The following is a 12842-nucleotide window of genomic DNA, read 5'->3' on the forward strand; positions in this document are numbered from 1 at the left end:
GGGAGGTTCCAGTACACCCTCTGACCTATGATAATTGCACGAGAGTGATAAAAAAAAGTGGAAGTGAGAATGGACGGGGCTATCCTGCAAAAATGATTGACAACTGTAAACACATTCACCGGTGTGAGAATACATGACTGGGGAGGAGGGAATTCGATGGGAGCAGGGAATGCTAGGCCTGATATTGGGGAACAAAATGTTTAAAGGTTTAAAAAAAGGCATGGTTCCCAGTAATTGAGGTATATTCCCTTAAAAAGCAAAGGGAGGGCAACCCATTCAAGACATCCCTGGATAAAAGAAAGATAAAGAAATCAAAATAAAAAAAAGAGAAAAAGTGGTCTTCACAGAATTGCATAAGGAGGCCATTCAGCCCATCGTGCCCTGTACGGATTCTATTACCTTGTGCCAATCTCCTACCTTTCCCCATATCGCTGCTTACAATTTGTAACACATTAATCATTCTTGAATATTTCAGTTGAATCTGCCCCCACCACATTTCCAGGCAACGCATTCCACTCCCTAATGACTGGCTGAGGGAAAGAAGCATTTTTTTTCTCACATCAGCCTTGCCTCCTTTAAGATGGATGTCAGGTGGAAATCACAGCCTCAAACCAAGGGGGAGGGGGGGGGAGGGGGGTGCAGAAGGTACAGAGGGGAGGTGAAAAAGCAAAGAGGGTTTATACAAAAATATTGACAACCAGCATAAAGAAGAAATATTTCTATAGACATATCAATAGTAAAATGACTAAGGCCAATTAGCAATAGGAAAAGGAATTCACACCTGGAGGTAAGAGGTGCCTAAGGCACTACATGAAAACTTTGCATCTGTTTTTACCAAGGAGGAGGATGCAATCCGGGGCATTGTGACAGAGGAAAGATGGCTGAGTAACAGGAAACAGAGAGTTGTGTCAATTTTTAGGCCAGAGTAAGATTTGTCATGGTTCCCAGAGGTTAATATTGGGACCCTTGCTTTACTTGATATATATTAATGATCTTGATCTTAGTGTGCAGGAGATAATTTCAAAGTTTGTGAATGACTTGAAACTTGGAAGCATTGTAAACTGTGAGGAAAACAATGCAGAACTTGAAAAGGACATAGTATACAGGTGGATGGAATGGGCAAATAGGTGGCAAATTGAAGATCAATATGGAGAAGTGAGAGGTGATGTATTTTGGTGGAAAGAACGTGAGCGAGCAATATAAAATCTGAGTTATAATACTTAAGGGGGTGCAGGAGCAGAGAGACTTGGGTGTATTTGTGCACAGAACACTGAAGATGTCAGGACAGGTTGAGAGAGCAGTCAATAAAACATATAGTATCCTGTAGTTTATTCTCAGGGACATAGCTTTTAAGAACAAGAACAAAGTTAAAACCAGGTTATAGTCCAACAGGTTTATTTGGAAGCACTAGCTTTTGAGGCGCTGCTTCTTCATCAGGTGGTTGTGGAGCAGGACCAGAAGACACAGAACTTTGAGCAAAAGGGTTACAGTGTCACGGAGTTGTAATGATATATTAAACAAACTTAGATTAAGTCTTGCATCTTTAAGGATGGGATATGCTAGTTTTGGAGCAGACAATGACACATCCCTCCCAGATCGTCTCAACGCCTCCTGTGCTCACTTTCCACTTTCCAGAATGTTGGCAGAGAGGTAACACCCATTCTGACAAGTTCTGATGAACTTATCCCACCAGTCACTGCATCAGAGGTCAGATCAGTCTTCCTTAATGTGAATTTAAGAAAAGCGATGGGACCAGACGGAGTACCAGGCTGTGCACTCAGAGCATGTGCAGTCAACTGGCAGAGGCCTTCTCGGACATTTTCAACCTCTCCCTGCAGCAGGCCACTGTCCCTGCCTTTTTCAAAAGGGCCAACATCTCCCTGTGCCTAAGACGGCTCATGCAGCATGTCTCAATGACTACTGCCCAGTGGCCCTAACTTCAGTGGTCATGAAGTGCTTTGAAAGGCTGGTCATGGCACTAATCAACTCCAGCCTCCCCACTACTCTTGACCCACTCCAATTTGCCTATTGGACCAACGGATCCATGTCAGATGCCATATTACTTGCCCTTCACTCCTCCTTGGAACATCTTGACATCCAGAACAGCTATGTAACAATCCTACTCATTGAGTATAGTTCAGCCTTCAACACTATTATTCCTTCGAGACTGATTATTAAACTTAGTGATCTCAGATTAAGCTCCACTCTCTGCAACTAGATCCTCAGCTTCCTAACCACAAGCCACAATCAGTGAAGATTGGGGACAATATTTCATTCTCACGAACACTCAACACTGGAGCCCACCCAGAGGTGTGCACTCAGCCCCCTACTGTACTCACTGTATACCCTTGACTGCGTTGCCAAATACCAGACTAGTGCCATTTAAAAGTTCTCTGATGACACCACCATAGTTGGTCAAATCTCAGAGAGCAACGAAACAGACTACAGATGGGAGATGGAAGAACTGGAAAAATGGTGCACTGAGAACAACCTAGGTCTTAATGATGGCAAAACCAAGGAACTCATTATTGACTTCCAGCAGGATGTTACTTATGCCCCCCCTACACATCAACAGCACAGAGGTCGAATGAGTGGAGAGTGTCAAGCTCCTGGGAGTGGTCGTCCACAACAAGCTCTGTTGGTCTCTTCACGAGGATGCATTGGTTGCAAAAGCCCAACAATGTCTCTTCTTCCTCAGTTACAAATCACACAACACCAGGTTATAGTCCAACAGGTTTAATTGGAAGCACACTAGCTTTCGGAGCGATGCTCCTTCATCAGGAGATCTTCTTCCTCAGGCAGCTGAGGAGATTTGGCATGATGGTGAATACCCTTGCCAACTTTTATAGGTGTGTCATCGAGAGCATCCTGTCTGGATGTATCACTACCTGGTATGGCAACGTATCATTCAAGATCGGAGACAGTTACAGAGAGTGGTGAACTTGGCCCGGACAATCACAAAGGCCAACCTCTCATCAATAGAATCCACTTACCAGATCTGCTGTCAAGGAAAGGCTGCCAGCATTCTCTAAGATCCATCCCACCCTGGCAATGATTTTCTACAACCACTACCATCAGGGAGAAGGTACAGAAGCCTGAACACACGCACCAGCCAGTTTCAAAACAGTTTCTACCCCACTGTTGTTAGAATACTGAATGGACTCGCAAACTCTTAACATTTGCCTGTACCTGTGTTTTTGTTCTTGCCACTGTTTACTTATTTACTTATCTATGCTACTTATCTTATTTACTTATATGGTCTGTCTGTATTGCTCACAAGACAAAGCTTTTCACTGTGCCTTGGTACACATGACAATAAACTCAATTCAATTCAATTCAATTCAATGTAAGTTCGAGAACTCCTTTTAAGTTACACTCACAAGATGACATCAGTTTATCTAAGAATAGGTGTTATCTTAGCTCAGACAATGTATTAAAGCTGTGAACTTAAAGTCTGTCCCAATGTTGAGTCAGTTTTATTTCTAAAGTGGGACTTACAGAATATTACATGGATTTATGCAGTTTTTGAGCAAAATATAATGGAATTCTGCAAATACAGACCCACCCCATAAATTTATATATGTGCGTGTTCAGAGTGGGTATGTGTATGTGAGTGTGTGCATGTGGGTGTGAGTGCATGTGAAAGAGTGTGTGTAAGCTTGGTCAAGTATGTGTGTGAGTGTGATGGGATATAAGCCTGTGGGAGGGTGCATGCATGGGTGTGAGTGCGGGGGGGGGGTGCATGTGTGTGCGCTTGGGAGAGAGCTTGTGCATGAGAGAGAGGGTCGGCGTGAGTGTGAGGGAATGTGAAGGAGCGTGTGTGTGTGAGAGAGAGATTGAATGGGTAAGTGCGAGAATCTGAGTGTGTGTGAGAGTGAGAGAGGGAGTGTATAGTGCAGTGGAGTCACCTGTAGTGTGACATGAACCCAACGTCCTAGTTGAGGCCATTCCCATGGGAACCAAACTTGGCTATCAGCTTCTGTTCCGCCACTTAGTGTTGTTGCTTGTTCTGAAGTCCACCTTGGAGGATGGTCACCCGAAGGTCCAAAGCCAAATGTGTCAGACAGCTGAAGTGTTCTCCAACTGGGAAGGAACACTACTGTCTGGTTATCATTGCACAGTGTCCATTCATCTGTTGTTGTAGTGTCTGCTTAGTCTTGACAATGTACCAAGACTCAGGGCATCCTTGCCTGCAGCGTATGAGATGGACAATGTTGGCAGAATCACATGAGTACCTGCCGCATACATGGCAGAGCAAGGAGGGTATGCTGAACTTAGACAAGGCAATATTTTTTCCTCAGCTGGAGTATTGTGTACCTTCTGGATGCCAAACTCTAGAGAGGACATAAAGGCTTTAGAAACAGTGCAGACATTTACAAAGATGGTTCCAGTGATGAGAGACATCATTTATGAGGATAGATTGGAGAAGTGGGGGATCATTTTTCTTGGAGGGAAGAAAGTAAGAAGGAGACCTAATAGAGGTTTACAAAATCACAGGAGGCATAGAGAGGGTAAATAAGGAGAAACATCTCCAGTTCATAAAAGGATAAAGAATGAGAAGGTGTAGATTTAAAGGATTTCCAAATGTAACAAATGTATCGTGAGAAAAAGCTTTTAATGAAATGCCTGGAAATGGCAGTCACAGAGCCAGTTGAGGCATTCAAGAGGGCATTGGATGATTATTTGAATAGAAACAATGTACAAGATTATGGGAAAATAAAGGCAGATGAATTGCACTAAGTCATAATGCTCATTGGAGAAATGGTGCAGAGATGATGGGCTGAATGTCCTCAGCACAGCAAGATAGCTCGGTGCTTAGCACTGCTGTCTCACAGCACCAGGGATCAGGGTTTGGTTCCAGCTTTGGGTGACTGTGTGGAGTTTGCATATTCTCCTGGTGTCTGCATGGGTTTTCCCTGAGTGTTTTGGTTTCCTGCCACAGTCAAAAGATGTGACAGTTAGGTGAATTGACCATGTTAAATTGTCCATAGTGTCCAGGGATGTGTACATTAGATGGTTTTGCCATGGTGGGTGCAGGGTTACAGGGATGGGGTAGGGGGCCGGTTCTAGGTGGGATGCTCTTCGGAGGGTTGGTGTGGACTCAATGGACCAAATGGTCTGCTTCCACATTGTGGGGATTCTAATAATTCTTCTGCGTGAAAATAAATCTGTGCTTAGCTTGTTTAGCAAAGTCACAACTTTAAAAATAAATCTGAGTGAAACTGCAAGACATCTTCAAGGGAAATAACACACAGCACTTCTTGGATTTTTGTCTCAGTTTTGCAAACTATAAACTTAAATCACCCGCATGACACAAGAAATCCTTATTACCACTTCAACTCTCTGGAGGCAGGGAGGAAACCAACTTCAGCTGGAAGTGCTGTGGCTGATGATTGTTCATATCTGCACAATTATGCTCTTGGGAAGGTAAGGGCCTCATGGTTTTGTCGCGAGATGAGTAATCTGGTGACCAAGGAAATATTCTGGGAATTTGAGATTCAAATCCAATCATGGCAGATTATGGAATTAGAATTTAATGAAAAAAAATGGAATTAAAAATCTAATGGTGACCATGAAACCATTGTCAATTGCCACAAAGATCTATCTGGTTCCTTAATTCCTACTTAGGGAAGGAAGCGGTTGTTGTTACCTGCTCTGGCCTACATGTGACTCCAGACACACAGCAATGCCATTAACACCTAACTGGCTCTGACTTAGCCAAACACACCATTTAGCCATATCAATCAATAGAAAATCTCAAAAAAGAGCATCTGGCATGGATTAAGACACCACAAATTGCGTTTGGAAATCCAGCCTTGTCTACCCTGCAAAGCTCAACTTGCTAACACCTGAGGTCTTGTGCAAAGATTGGGAGAGCTGTCTCAGAGACGATAGCCATACTCATGGAATTATAACATAGAAACAATGCCCAAGATAAAACCATCACCTTCCCTGGGTCCATCCAGTTTCTCCAGATGGATCGTCCCAGCACCAGGTCAAAAAAGGACAGTTGATTGCCATGTATCACTCGCTCACTCACCCTTCCTCCTGCCCCCCTCACCCACAATCACACATAAACCTCTATGTCCCCACACCCTCTTGGCTGATGAATCAGGACTCCTACAGAGCTAGTGACTGAAGTGTCAATGAGAAAGCACTTTGCGGCAAGTGATCATAATTCTTTTAGTTTTAACATAGTTATGGAAAAGGATAGAGCCGATCCAAAAGTTAAAATTCAAAATTGGATTGTAAGGCAAGAACTTCCAAAAGTTGATTGAGAGAGGCCAATGACAGGTAAAGGGAGGATGGGGAAGTGAGAGGCCTTTAAAAATAAGACAACGAGAATTCACAGACTATCTGTTCCTGTTAGTGTTAAGGGCAAGACTGGTGGGTATGGGATGAAAGGGAAGAATCTCCCACACATACAAACACACACGTAAGTATAGTAGAATAGACATGAAATAGTTGACTGAGAATGTTTAAGCAAGGCTTATTCAGATAGAGCAATGTGGTCTACTGACCATGTTGAAATGGCTGATACCTCTGTGATATTTCAGTCAGACCGCAGGACCTTGCACCCCGACCATTAGATAGCTGGTTGGCAAGATTAGATAGGAATGATAGGACAGGAATAGCTCACAAAGTGGATAGTTGTTTAAATGCTCAAACTCTGATTAAATGATTGAACTAAAATGAGAGCAAATGAGAGCACGCCGGGGAGATGCCAAACTAGAAAAGGGGTGGAGACAAGCTGCTGATGATTGTGAGATAAATTGTTTATTTCTGTGTATAAAAATCTGTAACTCGTGCTCTTGAATCAGAACGAGTCTGGTATTCCTGCACATCTCCCTGGAACTCCGCTCGCTGCAGTTACTAGTAACTGGTTGTAACTTGAATGAACTCCTCTGCCTCTAAGTTGTTACTGCCTTCGTGAAGATTGCTCTCACAAGGGAATGTGGATGACTAGAGAAACTGTGGTCAAGAGAAAGAAGGAGGCTTATATCAGGTACAGAGGGCTGGAATCGATTGAATCCCTAGAGGAGTATCAGGGCAGTAAGAGTACATTTAAGAAGGAAATTGGGAGGGCACAAAGGGAACATAAGGTATCTTTAGCAGATAAGGTTAAGGAAAATCCAAAGAGATTTGATAAGTACATTGACGGCAAAAGAGTAATTAGGGAGAGAATAAGGCTCCTTAAAGTTCAATGTGGCCTTCTATGTGTTTAGCCACAGGAGATGGGTGAGAAACTAAACAAATATTTTTCTCCTGTGTTTACCGTGGAGAAGGACTTGAAACTAGGGTACATGAGGAAATTAGAGTCAAGATGAGAATGGGGCTGGAAAACACAGCAGGTCAGACAGTATCCAAGGAGCAGGAGAATCACCGTTTCGGGCAAAAGCCATTCCTGATGAAGGGCTTTTGCCTGAAACGTCAATTTTCCTGCTCCTCAGATGCTGCCTGACCTGCTGTGCTTTTCCAGCACCACTCTAATCTTGACTCTAATCTCCAGCATCTGCAGTACCCACCTCTGCCTACATGGGGAAATAGCTTGAAAAGAGTCCATATTAAGCAGAGGAGGGGCTGAAGCTCTTACAACATATAAAGGTGGATAAACCCCAGGACCCGATCAGGTGTATTCCAGAACTCTGCGGAAAGCTAGGGAAGAGATTACGGAGGCCCTTACTGAGATAGTTGTATCATCAACAGCCACAGGTGAGGTGCCAGAAGACTGGAGGTTGGCTAATGTGGTACCATTATTTAGTAACGGCTGTATGGATGAGCCAGGGAGCTATAGATCAATGGACCTACATTAGTGGGTAGGTAAGGGACAGAATTTACATGCATCTGAAAAACTAAGGACTGGGATAGTCAACATGGCTTTGTGCATGGGAAATCATGTCTCACTAACTTGATTGAGTTTTTTGAGGAGGTGACAAAGAAGATTGAGGAAGGTAGAGCAGTAGACGTGATCTATATGTACTTCAGCAAAGCATTCAACAAGGTTCTGCATGGTAGACTGCTTACTAAAGTTAAATCACATGGGATCCAGCAAATTGAATACAAAATTGGCTTGAAGATAGGAAACAGAGGGCGGTGGTAAAGGGTTGTCCTTTCGGACTGGAGGCCAATGACCAATGGTATCCCATAAGGATTGAAGCTGGGTCCACTGCTTTTTGTCATTTCTATAAATTATTTGAATATGATTGGAGGAGGTGTGATGAGTAGGTTTGCAGATGACACCAAAAATAGGTGGTGTAGTGGACAGTGAAGAAGATTATCTTAGAATACGATGGGACCTTGAACAGTTTGGGTCAATGGGCCAAGAAGTGGCAGATGGAGTTTAATTTAGATAAATGTGAGGTTTTGTATTTTGGAAAGGCAAACCAGGGCAGGACTTATACACTTAATGATAGGATCCTGGGGAGTGTTGCTGAACAAAAAGACCTAGGGGTGCAGGTGCATAGCTCCTTGAAAGTGGATATACAGGGTGGTGAAGAAGGCATTGGCACACTTGCCTTCATTGGTCAGAACATTTGAATATAGTAGTTGGGATGTCCTGTTGCGGCTGTGAGGGCACTTTTAGGATACGACATACAACTCTGGTCAGCCTACTATAAGAAGAGGTTGTTAAACTTGAGAGGATGTAGAAAAGAGTTACAAAAATGTTGCCGGGACTGGAGGATTTGAGTTATAGGGAGAGGCTGAATAGGCTGGGGCTGTTTTTCCCTGGAGCATCGGAGGCTGGAGGGTGATCTTATAGAGGTTTATAAAATCATAAAGGACGTTTATAGGGTGATTAGCCAAAGTCATTTTCCTAGGTGGGGGAATTCAAAACTAGAGGAAAGAAGCTGAGAAGGAAAGAATTAAAAAGGACATGAGTAATAACTTTTTCTTGCCGAGAGTGATGTGTGTATGGATGAGCTGCCAGAGGAAGTGGTGGAGGCCGGTACATTACATTACAGCATGGAAACAGGCCCTTTGGCCCAACATTTGCCATGCTAAATTGTCTGTAGTGTTAGGTAAGGGGTAAATGTAGGGTTATGGGTGGGTTGCGCTTCGGCAGGTCGGTGTGGACTTGTTGGGCTGAAGGGTCTGTTTCCACACTGTAAGTAATCTAATCTAACAAGTCCACACCGACCCGCCGAAGCGCAACCCACCCATGCCCCTACATTTACCCCTTACCTAACACTACGGGCAATTTTAGCATGGCCAATTCACCTGACCTGCACATGTTTGGACTGTGGGAGGAAACCGGAGCACCCGGAGGAAACCCACGCAGACACGGGGAGAACGTGCAAACTCCACACAGTCAGTCGCCTGAGGCGGGAATTGAACCCAGGTCTCAGGCGCTGTGAGGCAGCAGTGCTAACCACTGTGCCACCGTGCTGCCCATAAATTACAACATTTACAACAATTACAACATTTAAAAGACACCTGGATGTGTATGCGAATAAGAACAGTTTATAGGGCTATGGGACAAATATTGAAAAATGGGTTAGGTCAGAATGGGATGTCTGCTTGGTGTGGACAAGTTGAATCGAGGGGTCTGTTCCTGTGTGTATAACTCTATGATTCTATGTTGAACAGCATGTGGAGAAAGTGCTGAGGGTGACAAGGGAGCAAGAATGTACTTCAATAACCATCACCAGGAATAGCTTGGCAGCACCGCTATTGATATTGCTGATTAAGTTCTAAAGGACACTGATGCTAGACTGAATCTGTGGCAGGGGGTGAAGGGGAAAGGAAGGGAGAAAAGCATACTTAGCCTTCTCCTCACCAATCTGCTGGCTGCAGATGTATCTATCCATGACAGTATTAGTAAAATGACCACTGCACAGTCCTCATGGAGATGTCCCTTCTTCACATTGCTTTTACTTGGCATTATGTTGTGTGGCACTATCATGGAATAGACTTCAAACAACACTCAAAGTTTGTGAGAAGATTTGTAGCTCGGGTGCTCATTGTTGAGGTTCTTTTCGCCAAGCTGGGAATTTGTGTTGCAGACGTTTCATCCCCTGTCTAGGTGACATCCTCAGTGCTTGGGAGCCTCCTGTGAAACGCTTCTGTGATATTTCCTCCGGCATTTATAGTGGTTTCTCTCTGCCGCTTCCGGTTGTCAGTTCCAGCTGTCCATTGCAATGGTTGGTATATTGGGTTCAGGTCTCTGTTTGGCTTGTCCCAGTCAATGACAAGCAACATGAGTTCGACTGGGACAACACTACTATTATAGGACAAGCCAAACAGAGAACAGCCAGGGAATTCCTAGAAGCATGGCACTCATCCACAGATTCAATCAATAAGCACATCGACTTGGACCCAATATACCGACCACTGCAACGGACAGCTGGAACTAACAATCGGAAGGGGCAGAGACAAACCACTATAAATGCCGGAGGAAATATCACAGAAGCACTTCACAGGAGGCTCCCAAGCACTGAGGATGTCACCTAGACAGGGGACGAAACATCTGCAACACAAATTCCCAGTTCAAACAATACTTCTAGCAAATCAAGACTGGCCATCTATAATGGATTGTAAGTTGCAGAACCATACTCCAACACAATCTGCAACTTCATGGACCAGCATTCCCACTATTTGACCATTACCAGAACCACCTCCATGACAATTAGGATGCGCAATAAATGCTGGGCTAGTCAGCGATGTCCATATCCTATGAATGAATGAAAAAGGCATTCTGTTTGCTCTTGCCTGCCAGTGCAGAATATTCGTGCAAAAGTTTAAACATTAAATTCACAAACAATTCGAAAATAAATTAATATTTTATCATGAAAAAGTACCTCGCGTTAGTTTCAATTTATGGAGGAACTGCAGAGCCATCACTGGCAGAGGAGTGTAATTACACTGTGACAAGTTTATTGCTGATAATTTCCATTACAAACATGGACATAGGAATTTGTAATGTAAATCTATTAATAAGGACATAGCGTATGAGCTTAAAATAGAGAAAGCAAGTTTGCAGGCCCTATTTGATTCAGCCCAGCCTGTAACGCTCGCTTCATCTGAAGACTGCGCTTGGCCTTGAATCTGTGCAAATCCACGGCACAATGATTAGTCTGTGTAAAATATTATTCCATTGTGTAGCTCACATATCTGCTAATCTATCTGTTATATAGAAATGCATGTATATATGTTTAATGCTGCAGAATTGTGTTGTAGTACAAGGTCTCATTTAATTCTGTTACAATAGTAACTAGCCTTCTATAACATAAATATTTATCAGGCACCACATCATCCTACTATCAATGTAGTGTTTATTCTTAGAAGGAATGACAGCTAATCTCAAATCGAAGTGAGCATGTGTATCTGCCTGTGGTCACTGGCCAAAAGGGTTCAGCTAAGTAATTGGCACAGAATGGCAGCCTCCAAAATAACATCATTGGGGGAAGTGAGAAGTGAGTATGGGAGACAGAGAGAGAGAGGATTCAGGGGAACAAGCTACCACCTTCTTGGCACACGACTAGGCATTACCTTACATCAGAGACTGCTTCCACTGAAGACTACACCAAAGACTGTGAAACATCAGGGATGAATACTCCACCAATCCAAAACTGTAGGAGATTAATGCTTCTGTTTCTCCATTCTACAGAACAGCTTTGGGATCGGTGGGGAGTGGAAAGGTGTCTGTGAAATGGTGATGGGAAGAAGTTAGAAAGGTACTTCTGTGAAAGGAGGATGACAAGATATATACCTGAAATGAATAGTTCGGAAGAGAATACTGTTGAAAAAATTGTTAACATAGCAAGATTCTATGTTTTATAAATAAGATACAAAAACAAAGAATATTACTAAAATATCTCATTGGTTAGTCCACAGCTCATTTATCACACCTTGTTTTACATATCTAACTTTAGGAAAGGTATTCCTTCTCTAATCAATGGAAACAGTTTCTCCATATTTATCAAAAATACTCAACATTTTGAAGACTCTATCAAATTTCCCCTTAGCTGTCTACACTCTAAAGTGAAGAACCCCAACTTATTTAACCTCTCCACATGGACTGAATTCTGTATAAATCTAATAAGTCTCCTCCATGTCCTCTCTGAAACTTTGACACTTTCCCAAAAATGTTGTCTCCAGAATTAACATAATACTTCAGCTGAGGCCTGACATAATTCATAAAAGTTTAGCACAGCTCCCCTGATTTTATGGAGTATTCCTCTACTTATAAAGCTAACGATCATGTGCTTTCTAATTATAGTCTTCTAAATTTGTTCTGCCACCTTCAAAGATCAGTTAAAGTAAATCGAGATCTCGCTGGTCCTCCACCCCTTATAAAATTGCCTTCCCTACTCCTTCCTTCCAAAACACATTCCTTAACAGGAACTTGAATTAAATTTCATATGCCATGCATGTGCCTATTTCACCACTTTATGTTCATTGATCAATCTAATTACAATTAAACAATAATGCTGTAGAATGCCAATTTCAATTTACATCTATTTATTTGGGTCATTAATATTTTTAGTGAACAGACATCAGTCTAAAATAGGTGTCAATACATTAAACAATAAGTAATATGGCTGTGCTGCCTTAGGTTTTGTAGAGAATTACTGAAAATGCTATAATTGATCACAGCTTTGCTTTATTAGAAGAGACTTACAGTCTTTGTCAGTGATTTTGATGTGGGGCCCAAATATAATATTTCAAAGTTTTCTGGTGACATAAGACTGACTAAGTGAGAATGAGTTTTGAGGAAAATGCAAAGAGCTTCTCGAGGATTAGGTTGGCTACATGAGTGAACAAGAATACGGCAGATGGAATAAAGAATGAAAAAATGCGACATTATCCATTTTGGTAGAAAAAGCAAAAACACAGAGTAT

The sequence above is a fragment of the Chiloscyllium punctatum genome, chromosome 39 (genome assembly GCF_047496795.1).
Source record: "Chiloscyllium punctatum isolate Juve2018m chromosome 39, sChiPun1.3, whole genome shotgun sequence".
Lineage (NCBI taxonomy): Eukaryota > Metazoa > Chordata > Chondrichthyes > Orectolobiformes > Hemiscylliidae > Chiloscyllium > Chiloscyllium punctatum.